This window comes from Drosophila montana, unplaced genomic scaffold, assembly GCF_035044405.1.
Source record: "Drosophila montana isolate Dmon_TW-CO22-7 unplaced genomic scaffold, ASM3504440v1 contig_3526_1, whole genome shotgun sequence".
In the NCBI taxonomy this organism is placed as follows: Eukaryota; Metazoa; Arthropoda; class Insecta; order Diptera; family Drosophilidae; genus Drosophila; species Drosophila montana.
In genome coordinates, this window is record NW_026998405.1 from 356167 (window position 1) to 373933 (window position 17767).

Here is a 17767-nt window from a genome sequence, read left to right on the forward strand (position 1 = left end):
CACACACACACATGCACAGTTTGAGGAGGTTAGGGACGACCAAGACGACGGCGCCCACACGCAAAGATTTCATCATCAGGCAGCATGAACTTTTTATTTTATTTTTTATGTTTTATTTTGGGCGTCGTACACTTGACACAATTCTCAAAACACAACTCGAAATAGTTTAAAAATAAAATTGGACTACGACGACGCGAGCAATCAGAGGTTTTTGGGCAAGGGGGGCACGTACAAGCGCGCAAGGGTGAAGCTTTAACGGTGTGCGCAGAGGCGGTTGCGGCGTGTGAAGCGCGCATAAAATTAAATTTGGGCATGAATATCGACAGCGCGCGTCGTTCGACCACATGGCGTGGCGCAGCGCAGCGCTGACGCTGACGCTGGCGTCAAGCTTGGCAGGGGAGCAGCAATGGGTGCGAGTGTGAGCGCGCAACTTGGGCAAGGTCATTAAACCACACAAAAGCAAAAACAGCGACGGCGGCAGCGACGCGCCGTCATCGTCATTATCAACGTTTTTCCTGTGCCTCTGCCTCTGTCTCTGCTTGCTCAGCTGTTTGTTATAGCTTGTTGTTGCTGTTGCTGTTGGTGATGCATTTGTTTTGCTTTTATTTCCGCTTGCGCTGCATTTTCAACACATTCGCTAAACTGGAAATACATTTGAAAACTGTAATGCGGCTTTTATACTTAAAATCCATATACATATATTTAAACGCACACAGACACACATACACATATGTATGTACCTATACATATAAACACACGCCCACCGAATCAACGGCCACAGCCTTCCGTGCCAGCTAATTTGCATTTGACTTTGCTTAGACGAGCTAAGCTGCGCTTAATTTATGCATTTTTAAACATGTTTAAAATATATTTCTCTACAATTCGTTCGGTATGTCCGCTCTTCCCCTGCCGCCGCTGCCCGCCCCTTTTGTTGTGACATTTGAAAGCTGTGAGAGAGTGTGGGCTGCTGTGGGAAAATATTATTGCAGAGGCGACAAGTTTCTTGCATAGTTTATACACATATATTATTTCGACTTTGGCCCTGGCCATGTCGCTGCGTTTAATTTATTGATTTACTGCGAATTGCAGATGAGCTCAGATATTAGCTTTAACTTAAATGCTGTCAAATGCAGTGCGGGCAGCGCAGTCTGTAATACATTTGCACAACCGTTAACAGCTCTCTCCAGCGCGCTCTTAAATTATTACAACTGCGAGCTCTCGCACAGTTTTGGCCTCAGGGGCCGTCTTTTATATAAAAAATGTCAACAATTTCAACGCTCAAACAAATTCGCTAATTAATTAGGCAAACAACAGCGTAAACGCCCTGGGGGCGTGTCAAGTGGGCGACGTAAGCACGCGTCGGCCAACGCAATGCTGGTAACGGAACAGCGCAAGAGAGTGAGAGTGAAAGAGAACAGCTTTGATAATTTGAGACTTGATGTAAAAAACCAAAAGATTGCAACACTTGAGCAGCGCAGCTGTGGCCCACAAGAATGCGGCGAACTGCGAAAGCTCTGAAATTGACACCCGAAGCTCTCACTTTGTGTGAGTCAATTGGGCGCTGCTGATAAGAACCGTTATCTCTGCTGCCGCCGCCACCGCTGCTGCTGCTGACTGCTCAAAAATTGTACATTAAATTCGCTAAAATTGTAACTCAAACTTGTTGTGGCATCTGTTGAAAATGTTTTCTTTGCTTGTCTTATGCTAATTTTGCTGTCTGCCCACAAGTTAGCTGAAAATCTTAATTAAATATTTAAATGCGAGCAAGAAAAAAAAAAACATAAATACATATATCCAGTTACCAAATTGCTGGCTTATTAAGTTATTCGTTTTTCTTGGCCAACATTCAGTTGCCAAATGGCTGTTAACGAGCAGCAACAATAACAGCTGTTAAAAAAATAGACTCAACTCTGAGTTACACATTAACATGAAACAAGAGACATGCAAATAACTTGACAAGTGGCGCTTTTAAATTTTCAACCAGCAGCTGTTAATTCGTGCTGTTGACGGAGGAAGGGGAGGGGAGGGGGGAGGGATCCAGTTTACACAGCATTGACGGATTTCTGCTCAGATCAATTGAAATTGAAAAATGCGTGCGTTTCAAACGAATTAAAAAAAATCAACAGCAACTGAACAAACAACAGCTTCAAAGTAAATAAATAAAAGAGCGTGTAAGAGAGAGAGGGAGAGATAGGCAGGGAGTGCGTTAATGAGCTATGTATTAAATGCTTGCTAAAATAATACACACACATTGCCCGATTGCAATTAATGTCAACGATAAACGTCAAAAGATTATCGCCAGTGTGGGAAAACGCAGCGATTGGAACAGAACAAACACGTAATCAACAGGGAACTATTTGCAAAGACAGAAAAACCTTTTAAATTTGTACATATAATTGTATTTGTATTTGCAGAATGTTTAGTTTAAGACAAATAACTCGATTGCTTTGTTAATTTCCTACATGTACACGTATTGCTTTTAGATTAGGCCTAGGTCTACTTACGTAATACTGATTGCCGTTAGAAGCTTGCATAAGCTGCAGGGTTGCATTATTTAGCTATGTTAATTGGATTAATAGACTTAGGCCTAGACCTATACCTAGATACTTTCCCTTTCTCCATGGTCAACTATTCTATAGATACGTTTTATGTAACAATATCTCTTTGAAAGGCCTTTTAAGCTTGAAACTTGTTTGGATACTTTTAAAGTCCTTAGCCCATAATACTTTTTATTAAATTCTGTTCAATTGAACCTCTAAAATTGTTACTTTAAACAGAAAATTATGCACTACCTAGCTTATTTAAGCCGCAAACATTTAAAGCTTATGCAATGTGCACATTAATTAAAGCACCCCAAAAACAAATAAATCACATTTAACAACAGCTTAAGCCGCATTCCGCCTGCTTTAAGCCGCAAATACAGAGACAGCAGCAGCAGCAGCGACTAAGCCTTGGCAATGATTAAAAATAACTTGGCCGAAAATACGCGGGATTTTAATCCCTTATTGGATTTGGTTATTCGCATTTGATATTGTTGTACCTGCTGCTGTCCAAATGCTTGCGCAAATATTTCCAACAATGCTCGCAGCAAGCAAACAATTCTCTGGAATATTAAAATATTCGTGCATATCGATGTTATTTTAACGCAACGAAAACAAAATATTTGCGTGCACAATAACAGTGAAATGGTGAAATGGTGAAATGTTTTTGGCCCAAAGGCGACTTAATAAACAAGTGAAAAGCTTTAATTACGAGCTCGTTGTGCCACGATGCCAAAGGCAATTTATTCTCAGCGTATTCTCATTGTAAAGCTGTCTGTGTGAATTGCCCAAGTTTTTAAATAATTTGTTTAATGTATTGTGTACAAGTATTTACATAGCAATTTTCACAAATGGAACTCTGATAAATCCCGAGATTTAAGAGGAAATGGTAATCAGTTCGATTACATCCTTCAATCATTGCGTATACGTAATATACGAAATGAACTCGACTTAATATTGAAATTTTGCAAATTTTGACCGCAGCTTTGCGAGCAACTGGCAACTGGGGAATGCTTAAGGAAAAAGAGAAGCGAGAAACTTGAAATTATTTCGTTTTTGCCATTTGCCTTGATCATTAAGCAGCTGTTGTAGTCATCCGTTGTTGTTGTTGCTGCTGCTCGTTCCATTCAATCATCAATCAAAATGTTGTGCTGTGCGTGCGAAGGAAACTTGTGGCGGCTTTAATGATGCAACTGCAACGGGCAACTGCAACTGGCAAATGCAGCAGCAAATTGCAGCTCGGCTCAACCAACGCTGGCAAACAGTCCCTTGACCCTGAGACGACTCCCATTCATGCAACAGAGCTCGGATCGTCTTTGCTGCACTTTCGACTAATCCATCAGCAAATGAGCCAGCTGCCGTTGGGGGTTGCAAGCTCTCTCACACACACACACACACACACACAGCTACAAAAATGCAATAAAAGCGTTGTTCACGCTGACCCTTTAATTCTGTGGCAGCTCCCTCTTACGCTCCGCCCCCCAGCCGCCACTCCATTTGGCGCTTTTTGCTGCATTCTCAAGTGCGCTTTGCCGAGCAGCGCTGTAAGCTCTATATATATATACATACATATATATATATATATACTCTTTTTTGCCAGGACTTTGTTGGTCTCGCTCTCAAAGTGGCCGCGCTTTTCTATCTTTGCCAACTTCCGTCCGCCCGCTCGCCCCTTGCTGCGCATTGATGTGCGAAGTTTTTATGACGCATTCGCGATTTCTTCTTTTATATACATATACATTCTTTTTTTTTCATTTTATTTAATGCTGCACTGCGTCCATTTTGATGTTAAGGCCTTTTGTCCTTGCTTCAAGTGTTGACAGCGCTGTGGTTTTTCACGATTTTACTTTTCACTCTTGTTGGCCACTCGACTATGTGGCTTTAAATTAGCTTGTTTCACTTTGAAAATTGTTAAAGTTGCTTAGATGGCATAAAAATAATATATAAAAATTAAATGTATACGGAAAAAAGTTATTGGAGATGCGGGGCATCGATCCCCGTACCTCTCACATGCTAAGCGAGCGCTCTACCATCTGAGCTACATCCCCTTGTGGCTAAGTGAGCGCAATGGCAGCACATAATACGAATCAAAACTAGCAAAGAGCACAAAGAGGTGGCGAGCAAGAGAGCAGCGCACATTAACAGCGATCGCCAGTGTTGCTGCTATGCTATTTACTCACTCCCACATTGCTTATGCTGCGCCTATAAATAAACGCACTCGATAACAGCTGATTAACAGACTTGATTGACAACGCTCACTAACACTTTGACTTTCTCTGCGAGAGCTTTTCAAAAGCAGCAGCTGCTTGCTAATTGGGCATGTAATTTGCAAAATTCTGTGAGTGTGTGTGTATGTAGGGTAGCTACTTTTGTCGCCGTGCTCAATTACTGCTAATTAGCAGCGCTGTTATTGTTGATTAAATATACACAGAGCACGCGAGAGTGTGTGAGTTATGTTAAAAGCTAGCCAACCTCACTCTCTCTCTCCCCCTCTCTCGCTTGGCACATATTATAATATCAGTTGCAAAATTAGGTCACCGCACGCTGCTGATAATTATGATGATGAACAACGTGTCGAACGTGTTTATTGTTGCTATCTGTCAGCTGCTGTTGCTGCTGCTGCCGCTGCTGGCGGCAGAATTGCAGCAGCGTCGCAGCAGCAGCTGTTCACCATTTACTTTCAATATGCTTTTTAGTTTTTGTCTTTTGCTTCAATTTTTTTTCACACTGTTCTTCATCTTCTCTGGCTGCCTCTAAATTGCCAACACGATTTGGGTCACAGTTGTCGTTGTCTGTGACGTCAGAGCGTCTAGTCGCCCGGCCTGTTAACAAGAATTTCTTTAGTTAACAGCAGGCGGCTGGCGGCTAATTTAAAGACCAAAATTGACCAGATCAGAAGTAGGTGGCTCTGCGGTTGGGATAACCGCAGCAGCAGCAGCTGTTTGATTTATATGCAACGGTTTCTTTTTTATCAGTCGCAAGTTATTGCAACAGCTGCGTGCACAAAACTGAAACTCTAATATGAATCGTGCAGACCCAGCTGGACGGCCAATTTCCGATCGTTGTCCCAAAAACACACACGCACAAAGCCAAAAAACCATAAACCAAAAACCGAAACCCTGTGCTAAAACTTCTGCTTCATTAGCGGCATTTGTGTAGGGGTGAGTGGCAAGAGGAGTAAAGGGAGGGAGGGAGGGGATGCCACAAGCAGTGGCTTGTGGTTTGTATAATTTATGGCTCACCTTATATAACGAAAAACTCTTTTGGCCTACATACTTGTCGTATGCGTAATGTCGTTAAATAATGCCACATGCCACATGCCACATGCCACACACACTCGCACGCACACACACACAGCGACAACACACGTGATTAATCGCATTACTAATCAATACAAATGTCACTCAAGCGCTGACATTTGAGATTTGTGGCCAGTTGTTGTCTCTTTGGTCTCGCATTACGCATACGCACAGTAGTCCCAAACCAACGCTCAAACAACATTTGCTGCCGTTGTTGTTGTTGTTGCTGTTGTTCTCTATTGTCAATTAACTGGCGTGTAAATTGACTTAACCTGCAAAAAGAAATAAAGGCAAAAGATATATGTGGCATAAAGAAAACTTCAGCTGCAGGCACGTTTGCACAGATTTCGCCAACAATTTTCCAGCATTTTTCACATTGTTAGCCCACAAACATTTTGCACGCGGCTTGGCTATTGATAACCTGGTTGTTTTTGTTGTTGTCGTTGTTGTCCATTATCGTCTGACACTTTTTTTTTTGGTTTGTTAACAACTTTTCCGTGTTGCTTGACGTTGACTTTAGTCAGCTGTTATTCGGTGTGCGCATTGTTTAGCCTTTGCGCGTTCCATTATCAGCACAACCTTTTTAGCTGATATCCGGGCTGACAAGTGGGCGTGGCTAGACAGCACGGACGCTAATTAATGTCGCGTGTTTTCTTTGCTTTGTAAGAAAATGCACAAAATACGTCACAATGCCAATGGGAATAAGGTCAAACGGGGTTTAATACAATAACAATAGACGCCAACTAACCAACCCCTCGAATCTAGAGGCCAGAGGGTTGTTGGCCGGAAACGCGTTGCCATTTTTGTTTTGATTACACTTTATGGCTAGAGGTTGCCATTTCCAGGCTCATTCGGACTATTTTGCCTTTCACCTTAACGGGAAATTGTTTGCTGGCGTGAAAAGTTGCCGCAAATAAATTGAAGTGACTGTATACCCAAAATGGGCGTGGCCCCAACACTGCCTACGCTCCATTCGGGCCATATCACGTAGCCCCAGTTTATTATTAGGCTACATACGCAATTACAATTTGTGAGCTCTCGTTAATCTCATTTTCTGTTCTGTTCTTCTCATTATGCGGCTGCGTTTTGTTATCACTCGTAAAGCAGCATAATTGGCTCTAAAAACAAGCTAAATAAAGCCAAATAATGCTAAATATGTGCACACATCACAAAATGAACTTTTGCGGCTTTAGTCTGTTTTATGCAATGCGTTAAGAGTTTTTCCTTTGAATTTTCACAGCTATTCGCTAATTTCCAGCAGCACGACATTAACAAACATTTCGAAATACATTTGAACGTCCAAACTTTGGTCTAAATAGGTTTATGAGTTTTTAAGATGTTAAATAATATAATCAAAAAAAAGTGAATTCCAATTGGAAATTGTTTAGTTTATCAAGTGCGTGAGCTGTGAAAAAAAAATCACTGCCTTTAAATAAACAATTTGCTTTAATACTCGACTGTTAAGCATAGTAAATAATTTATTGATAATGATTTTCGTTGAATACAAAAATAATATCTTTTTTATAAATATCTATTTGAGGCTTAAATGTGGCTTAAAGTATTTAGTCTAAAGAAATGTGGCTTAAAGTAATTGTGTCTAAAGATTTGTTAGTTAAAAATTGTCAAAATTATATTTCGGGTATGTTTCTTAAAACAATTAAAGAAAACACATCTTGAGACTTTTGTATGTCAGTATATTCTATTTTCCAAGATACTTTTATCAAACCCAGCATTTACAAGGGTATTAAGTCTTCGGCGTTCCGAATTTATCCTTACTTTCTCGTTTTTCTTTTTAAATATTGAGAGAAAAAAAAACCCCACAATGAATATATTTTCTGTTTCTGTTTATCGCACTTTTAACATTTGACAGCCCGCATTCATAATTTACAGCAAAATAGTTTGGTAGACGTGAAGCTGCGTGCTAAATTTTAGTCCCTTGAATTTAAGTTAATTTCAACAATTTCTGTTGTAAATTTTGCGTGGCATAAGTCAGCCGAAAGCTGCAACAGATTTACATTTTGACTGCATTTAATTTCCAAATAAAAAAAAAATAAAACCGTCAGGAGTTCTGAAATGTTATGATAATTTACAAGCATTTCCATAATTTTGCAAAAAAAAGCAAAAAATTAAATTAAAACAAAAACAAAACAAAAGAACTCGAAAGCGAAACAAAAGAACTAACGCACACCCTGCCAACTGTCAAGCGAGCATATTAGCTAACCAGTAGCAGCCTGACTAACGTCAATTTCTAGGGTATTTAGCGGCAGGTTTGTATTTTGCTGTCTTTTACTGCGAGTGTCATTATCGCTGGTGATTATCATTCGAGTCTGGCATTTGATATCGTGACATGTGCGTGTTGAATTTACAAATAAGTAAAAGCTATTTAACAGAACAGAAAAAAAAAGCTGAATAGTAAAAAATTGTGGAAAATGGCAAAAAACCGCTCATGAAATTATTTGACATGTCGCAGCCTGTCCCTTGTGTCCTTTGCCCTTTGCCCTTTGCCCTTTGTCCCAATGCCTAATGTGAAAACTATGACGCCAAGCGCTGCACGTTGACAAATTGCCAGTTGACATTTGTGGCATGCATAATAAACAGCATACAAAATTAATCAGATATACATCTACAAATGTATATATATAAAATCACTATTTGATTTTAATGCATGTTGCCGTCATGAGAGAGGATTTTAAATGTTGGGGCTGGCTACATAATAATTACTTTATAATTACTTGAACTATAATAACTTGAATTTTATGCAGCTTTAAATGGACATATATATCTTTACACATAAATATCTATATAGATATGTGTACATATATGTATATAGATATATATGTGCATGTAATTCAAGTTATATTTATGTATTTGTATTTTCATATACCAAAAACCCACACCAATGAAAGGAAAAGGAATTTCTACATGCTGCCTTACTCTGCGATTCTCATGAATTCAAGTAAGCCCTGCTGCGCTTCACGCTTTGATAGTTGTGTATATTGTGGCTCCAAAATCTATAGCTGGCACATTCTTTCATCTATTCCTAGCTAGACTGACTCCTGTTTATCCTATTTATCTTAAATTTCTAAGGATTACCCATTATTTATCCCAAGTTCTTTGGGTTCAGCTGCCTTGTAGCCATTCAACTTTGCTTATTTAGTTATGGCCACAATTTTACGTGGCTTGGGGTTGATTGATTGTCCCAATTTATTCACGGCGAATGGTTTTCAACAATTTATTCATGGCTGATTTATAAGTTATCAGCTCAGATCTGCTTTGCTGGCTTACAAAGCGCTAACATTTGTATAATATATATGTATATATATATAAAATATACCTCATAATATATCTTATATAAATTATTTCACAATGAAAATTGTTTGCATTGGCTGCGTCACGCGCAGCAGGCAGCATAACCTTATAAATTATTGAGGGCATAACTGAAGGATTGCGCGCTTAGTCCATGTGAGTCCTTGCACGCTTGGCTGCCTGCCTGCCTGCCTATCCCTCCCCCGCCCCCCTGCCTGCCTGCCTGGCAGCCTTTACGTGGCTTATCATCAGCTGCGCCGCATTGTAACAAGTCTTAGTCGCACGTCATAGCTGTATAGAGGCAACTTGCCGCGTGCTGTCTGTTGCATGCAACTCCATTGAAAGCGTTTGCCTTTGTTTGACGCACAAATTGCATACAAATCCCCCTCGCCCTCCCCTCCCCCCATTGAATGCTCTAACGAGCGCCACAAGGCGACAGCTGTCTATAACTGGTCAATATGCTGATGTTTCGGGCTGCCATTGATTGGCCCGTAAATCCAGCGAAACGGCTGGCAACGCCAGCTTGCCTTTAAGATGTTGCTGAAAATTGTGCTATACTTGGGAATTTTCGTGGAAAGTTCTTTTATTAATTGCCTGTACAATCTTTGAGCCGCTTTTTGTCACACAAACACACACGTAGCTGGGCCATAAATTTGCTGGCAGCTAAAATGTGCGGCACGGATTTAGGCCTTGCCACTTTGCCGTAAAATCCTATTTTATTTTCAATTTGTCAGCAATGTGCGGCGTGCCCTAAGCTGACAGCGAGAGTTACCAAATAAGAAGTAAGATATATAACTATATATATAAGCGTATATACATATATAAAGTGTGTTTGGCCTCGGCCATGTGCCGCACAGCAGCGCCTGCTATTAACTTATTAGTGCAACGTGGCGTATGCGCAACTTGGCAACTTGCCGCTTCTGCTGTGTGCTGTGTGCTCTACTACGTTGTGTGGGTCGCACAAAAGTGTAGCAAATGAAACAATGACAGCTTGTCATGTTTATAGCACACACACACACACGCACAACCCAGCTGGCGAGCTCAAAAGTCGACTATACTTTTATGCAAACGCGCGTGCTCGTCTCTTTGTCTCACTGAGCGCAGCAGCCTTGGAATATACACACACACTTCACACCTACACCTTCACACAAACACCAACACACACACGTACACACCTTGACTTCCTTTTCGCCTTTTGTCATTGTCACTGGCATATGAGAAATGTGCTGGCGTTTTACATTTATAGTCGGTATTACGCGTACCGGCAAGCAACTCATCTTCTGCCCGGCAACCAGTTTATTTTAATCAGATTGTTTCTGTTATTGTTACTGTTTTTTGTTTTCTTGTTGCGCATTCACAACTCGACTTGAATTTTAATCAATTTCAAATCTCCCACCTGACTCATTTTCTAATGAGAAACGCGCGAGCGAACATATGGCTTGAAACATTTTTCCAGGAAAATCAACAGCCAGGAAATTGCCAAAAAGCTTAGCCAGCTGTATAAAATGTAAAAATTGCCTAAAAATGACAAAAGAAGCGGCCGCTATGTGACTGGCATACACAAAAGGCATTTGGCACTGAATTGAAAGCCACACAGAAGTCAACGAAAAATGTGGGCTGGACATTGGTATGCAGGCCTGAAAAGTTATTGTAAAAGGCAAAGCATGACAAGCGCATGAGAAGCGCAAAGAGAGGCGCTTGTCCCTGGGCGTAGCTAATAAGCAGCCGCATACATAGAGAGGGAGGGAGGCAAAGTTAAAGCTGTGTATCATTAGTTGTGGCCGCCGCACGGAAAGTTTTTGGTTAATAATTACATAATTAACGCATAATTAATTCAAAAGCAGCCCCCGCTAGAAAAGGCAACAACCGACCATTTGGCCAGCAGGCTCAAATTGCGGTTATCCTTTTTATGCCGGCTTTGTCCCACAGCTGATGCTCTCCCAGGCTAAATTAAGCATGCCAAACACAGCAACAAGAAATCATTGGGGCATGCAAAATGTGCGGCACACAGGACAGGAGCTAAAAATTCATGAGAAATGCTGATGATGCTCTTAAGTGGAGTTCGCATGTGGGCGTGGCTATTTTTGTAGCCGCTTTCAAATTCCGACTGCGGCACACGTTTGGCCGCCTCGCACATAACGAGAATTAGTTGGCCACAAAATGACGCTGACGCCCACATAAAAAACCGTACACACACACACACACACACACAGAGAGAGAGGCTCCCTTTCTTTCTATCTGGCAGCTGCTGCTGCTTTCAAGGCCATCATCATTTATATCTCCAGCAAAGTTTTTCATGTGCCAAATGCATGACCAGAGATTTTGCCCGTGTGTCTGCCCCGCAGCCGCCGCACTTGCCAACTGAGCTGCTTGTGTTTCAGTTTCTGATTTGCTTTCTGGTTTGCGTCGACTCTTCTGTTTTTTTCTAACACTCTGTTTACAAAAGAAAACGGGGTGTATTTGTCTTATACAAGGTATATGCCTAGAAAATTTTAGCAAGATCGGACTACAAACTTGATGTGTGGGTTCTCGTATAGTTAATGCTAACTAGGATTATTTCTCATAATGAAATGTAGAGCTTTACGCCTTGATATATACGCACTTTTGTGTGTCATATTCAAGCCCTGAAAACTTTATAAAGATCGGACTATAAGAATCGAAGTTCGTCAAGAGTGCATAGGATGAATTCTTTGAATGTACGTGCAAAGGAAAGCTACTTAAAATGTTTGTAAAGGCAGCTTTGGGCGCGGTTCAGAGAATCTCACAGTCGAGCAAGCCCGACCAGAGCACCTACACTGTTTGCGTCTGTGTGTGTGTGTGTATGTATCCTGCTGATTTTTCCTTACATAAGCAACACACTTTTTTCATGTTGCATTTGCGTCACAACAGCAGCCGCGTGTTGAGCCTGTGTCATAATCAATCAGTTCAGATCTAATTCAGTCACCCAACGATTATATGACGAAAGACACACTCCCAAACACACACACACACACACACACACACACATACAGACACACATTATCTGCTGCGTCGCGTTGGCGCCTCGTAATTGCGCATGTAAAAGTTTTTGTTTTCAACTTGTCGCGATTTTTTCAATGCCTAAACAAAAAACATTCTCTTAACTGTTGACTACACTTTTTATTTTTTTTTTTTGTGCTCAATTCATTTGCGCTTTTGGATTATATAAAACTTGAAGGGAGAAATCAACACCTAGCGGCAGATAGCTAGAGTGAAAAGTGATTTATAGACTAAGTACACTGCGACAAAAAAACTAGTTACAATATGAATTCAATCATGAAATTAATGCCAAGAATTGTTTGAATTACAACTATTAAAAGATTTAAGCTTGTTTTTAACAAATTTACCTAATTTAATTGCTGACTCTAAGCATTTTCTTCTTCTTTGCTGCATTTGTTACCCATTTCTTTCGCTCAGTGTGGCAAAATAAATATAAATATTTGCATTGCCTACTTCTGTGCGCTGCGCTGTCAGAGCTGAGGCTATGCAATTAGGTCGAGAATGGGCTCATTTATTATGCTGCCCAAAATGCTTGTTGGCCAAACACAAAAGCAGCTGCCACCACGCTCCCTACCACCCTCCCTCCCTCCCTCCCTCCCACTGTGACTCCTCCAGTTGACTGACCCCCTCGTGGCCATTGGTCATTTTGTGCTCGGCGATTGTGCGCCTGCCAAATGATGCATAAATTTATGTCAATTTCTCTTTTAAACAATTAAAAATCGAGCGAAGAAGAAAATGTCTGCTCGTTGTATACAAAGGAAAATGAAAAGCAAGCGTGGCGCATTGCTTTATTCTGTACCCTCTCCCCCCTGCTGTTCCCCCAGGCTAGCTGGGCACAAGCAAAGCACAAGACATGGCCACGCCCGCTGGCCGCCCACTTTTAAATATTTCATGTAATGCCTTTGCAATTTGGCGCTGTTGTCATTTTTCATTTCGAGCTGCCTACTTTGAGGCGCGCAGGAGCCGAAAGTGAGAAATTAAAATGAAATATTGTAGCATGTTGTCTTGTGCAGGGGCAAACTTTCTTCTTCTTCTCCTTTTTTCGCACCAAAGGAACGTCTTTATCGTTATTGCTGTCATCTTTGCTTTATGCTAAGCAGCAGCTGCCCCTTAAATGGTTCTGGTTTATGACTCTTGTGTATCTACCATGTGGCTGGCGCTCATTTGGGCTTTAATGATGCCAACTTTGGCCTAAAAATGACCAGCTTGGACATCGTTTTGTGTGTTATATATAAACTCTGGCTATTTGCATAACAGTCTGTTTTGATAGTTGCAGGGAAATGTGAGTGAACTTTTCACGTGCTCATCATTTTTGTGCTTAAGCAAAGCTAATTTGCCACGAGGGAAGCACTATTAATAATTTTTACCACAGCTAATGTGCCTTGTAATAAGATCTATACAAATTCTTCCCTATTTGCATAGATTTAATAAAGTAGCGCAATTTGCATGTACACATGACTTTTATGCTGAGCAACTGCTGAAGAAGTAATGACATATGAGCACAAAGTCTAGGGATCGAGCGCCCGTAATATTTAAGTTTTTGTAACTGTTAACACTTAGTCTTAAAATGTACTCCTTAAATTTAGTTCCGATTCCAGTTTTGAGTTGTTTTTCATGCTGAAATGAAGGCAAATTTCTTAGTTTAAAAGATAATTAACAGGGCGCCATATGCTTCAAAATGTTTGCTACCATTTTTAGATGCACTCAAGCATGTGTGTGTATGTATGTGCTGTGCTTGTGTTGGCTGTGTGTGTGTGTGTGTGTGTGTGTTTGCTACTCGGCTTAGGCAGGCGCACATAATTTGCCTAGAAGTATGCAATCAAACTGGTTTTAATTGATTTTAGTCGTTGCGTCGCTTCTTGCCTAGCTCTAAAGTCAATGACTGCTGCCAGGGCACACACACACACCAACACACACACGCTTGTCAACTCATATACACTCAGCCTCACTTGGCAAATTCTAAATTGCATAAATTTATTTCTTGTGCTCCGTTTCGACAACGCCACGCTGTCGCCCACATGCCACGCCCACCGGCCTGCAGGCCATTTGTAAAATTGATTACGCGCATAAATTGAAGCAGACGAGCGACGATATCAAAATGTTGCCACAGGGGTTGCACGGCACAGTCCGTGGGAGGGGAGCGGGGGGGGGGGGGGGTCGAAGGGGTGTGTGGCGACAGGATGTAGCATAATTTTTTTTAGGCTAGTTTCAAATTGAATTTCACTCACTTTAACATATAAAATGTGTGTAATCAAATTCAATTTGCTTTAATTGCGTTAGTTATAGGAGAACTTACCTCTCTCTCTCTCTGTCTATCTCTCTCTCTATCTCACTCGCACACAGGCCTGCCGTCCTGCTCTAGCCGCTCTCGAAAGTTATTTGTCAATTAACAACAGCGAAATGTTGCAATCAATGTTGCGTATTGTATGACACACACCCAAGTACACACATATACACGCACACACACACACAAACATCCGCTTTTGGGCCCGTAATTATGTTTGTACACAATATGTGAAACCCTTGTATGTCTGGGATATTAGACGCTCCCGCTGGTATTGGCATACATAGCCATAATTATAACAGTTGGAAACGCCCGAAACATGCGAATTACGCGCCATTTGCAGCATGCGGCAACAGCAGGGGAAACAGCTGCAGTACAGGCGACAAATGTGTCGGAATTAATATTGAGCAGAAGATATACGATCAGAGCTTGTACTTAAATTGGTTAGTTTGTGATGGTTTTTTTATGAATGCCAAGCTAAGAAGCTTAAAAGCCGTTTACCCCATTTCCCATCTGTTGCCATCTTTCATTTTTGTCGCCTGGCAACGAACCCGCGTAGGGTTTAAACTGTTGCAATGCAATAGAAAGCACCAGCATTAGAACAGATATACCAACAAACAAGCAGGCTAGGTTTATATATATATATATATCGAGACAATGAAAACGATGCCATTTCGGAGTAGCAACAATACGAATTACTCATTTACACGCGAACGCAATGCACAAATTTGTATTGCAGCCCCTCCCCCTCCCCTTCACCCCACACACTCGTCGCCCTGTAATGCAGAAGGCAATATGATTTCCTGGTTAACATTTAGTTGTGATATACATGCTGTAATGAGCTATGATTATGGCCAAGCTGCAATTGGTAATTGAACAATTATACACTCTGTTTAATGGCAATTGTCGCGAGCGCGTTTTGCGCGCGGTTTATAACGCGCCCGCAAATCGCAAACACAACACAAACTGAATTTAATGCCGCGCCTCAAAAGCTGTTCATAAAAATTATTTAAAGAAATGCACAGAAATCTGACAGCAAAGTTCAATGAACGGCGAACAGGAGCTGCCAAAGGAGCTTGCAATGTGGGGTTGTATGAGCCGCTGCCAGGGGCGGCTGTGCCGAGGTGGGCGGGGCAGGCAAAAGCAGACAAGCAAGTTAAGGCCGCGGGCAACGAATGCTCGTTTGTGGAATGTGATGGAACAGTTTAAGAATTGAATAAAGCCGGAGACCAGGTGATGAGTTATTCAAAAAGCATGTGCAAAATGTCAGAAGAAATCAAATGAGATTAAAAAAGGAAAAAAAAAAGAAAGCAGGATCACAACGATGACTAAATACCCTTGCTTTTGGAGGTGATTTTAGTCTCGAGATTAATATTGTAGTCCAATTTGATATGGGCTCATCTGCCAAGCGATTTTTCTTATGGAGAGATATAGTAATTCGATCCGGAAAGGGGCAAGTTCAAGGGGCATATTAGAGTTTGTATGCGCCTATATAATCTTCAGTTGATGCTGATCAAGTGTATATATATATATATAAATCTCTATGGGAACAAAGAAGTCTCCTTCTGAGCGTTGCACATATCAATGCAGCATAATAATACCTCTCTGCTAGGGTATACAAATCAAACGGCCGACAGTTGGCCAGAAAGGTAAGCGGCTGGGAGATAGGCGGAGAGGGGGCTGCCAGGGCAAAAGGGCTAACAGCAAATGTTTGCGAGTGGTGAAAATAAGAGGCAGCTGCGACCGTTAGGATGCCCGCCGGCGAGGACTGAAACCGTTCGAATGTGAAGTCAAGTTGGGAACTTACCCAAAACCCAATGCCAAAAAAAGCAATTTGCACTCAGTTTCAATTTTGGCAGCTGGCTTTTGCTTATCACGTGTACCAAGCGGACATTGGTGTCTGATTAGATTTGAGCCATAGCCATTGCCATTGCCACTGCCACGCCCACTTGAACCGGCTAGCCTCGCAGCATGCAACAGTCGACACTTGAGCACGAAATGTTCGCGCTGCAACTGAAAAAAAAAAGTCTGCGCGCAAGTCGCAAGATTATTTTTATGCTCTGGAGCAGTGAATAGGGTAGGGTATGGTGTATTCGTGCATGCGCTATAAAACTGAAAAGATATGTCAAGAAATAACGATATTAAATATAGAAATACGCACTTTAAACTGCAAAGATATATCATTAAATATATGAATATGATATACAATATATAGAATACATGAATAAAAAAACGTAAAAAAAAAAATAGAAATGTGCGATATAAAATATATGAGTGCAAGGCAATATAAAGCTGTTATAAATATCTAAAGAAATATATGATGAAAAATATATGAATACAGGGCACTAGAAAACCTTAAAGATATGTCGAAGATATGTATATATGATACTAGCGGGTATAACCCGGCCTTGCGCGTGGCACGTATGTTATAAAATCAATGTTCTCAAAAAAATTTGAAATGATTTTGAAACTGATCGGACGGTAAACAAATAACTTTCATACAAACGTTTTCCGCCAATTTACCACTGTTGCGAGTGGAATTTCCCAAATCGCTGAAAGACGCATTCATTACATTCTTATGTAGAGCTTTGAAAATAGGTTTGAAGCAAATCGGACACAATTTAAAACTTCGCCCAAAATATCTTTAAATCGCATTCCCCCCGAAGAAGTTTGAATTCTGCGAAAAGTGTGAAACACGTATCAAATGATATTTCTTATAGATCTCTGGAAATGAATTTGAGCGCGAAACGTCACCCACCAAATCTTTGACCTCCATTTCCACCAAGGAGGAACGTATTTTTCGAAAAGTGTGAAACACCCCTTAAATGAATTTGAACAAAGATCTTTGAAAATAAGTTTGGGGTCGATCGGATGGTAAACAAAAAACTTTCATACAACCGTTTTCAGCCAATTTATCACTGTTGCGGGTGGAATTTCCCAAATCGCTGAAATACGTATTTATTAAGTTCTTATGTAGAGCTTTGAAAATAAGTGAAGCAAATCGGACACAACTTAAAACGTCGCCCAAAAAATCTTTAAATCGCATTCCCCCCGAAGAAGTTTGGATTCTGCGAAAAGTGGTAAACACGTCTCAAATGATTTTTCTTATAGATCTCTGCAAATGAATTTGAGCGCGAAACGTCACCCACCAAATCTTTGACCTCCATTTCCACCAAGGAGGAACGTATTTTTCGAAAAGTGTGAAACACCTCTCAAATGAATTTGAACAAAGATCTTTGAAAATAAGTTTGAGGCCGATCCGATGGTAAACAAAAAAGTTACATACAAACGTTTTTCGCGATTTTGCCACACTTGCGGGT

At 40.9% G+C, this 17767-nt stretch overlaps 1 protein-coding gene and 1 non-coding gene across 3 annotated transcripts in view; one reads left to right on the forward strand and one right to left on the reverse strand.

Moving 5' to 3' along the window:
* Window positions 1-17767, forward strand: part of nmo (nemo) — an 89784-nt gene that overhangs the window by 51171 nt on the left and 20846 nt on the right. The window lies entirely within an intron of this gene.
* Window positions 4516-4588, reverse strand: TRNAA-AGC (transfer RNA alanine (anticodon AGC)). Its single transcript has one exon. It is a non-coding gene; the product is annotated as a tRNA-Ala (tRNA).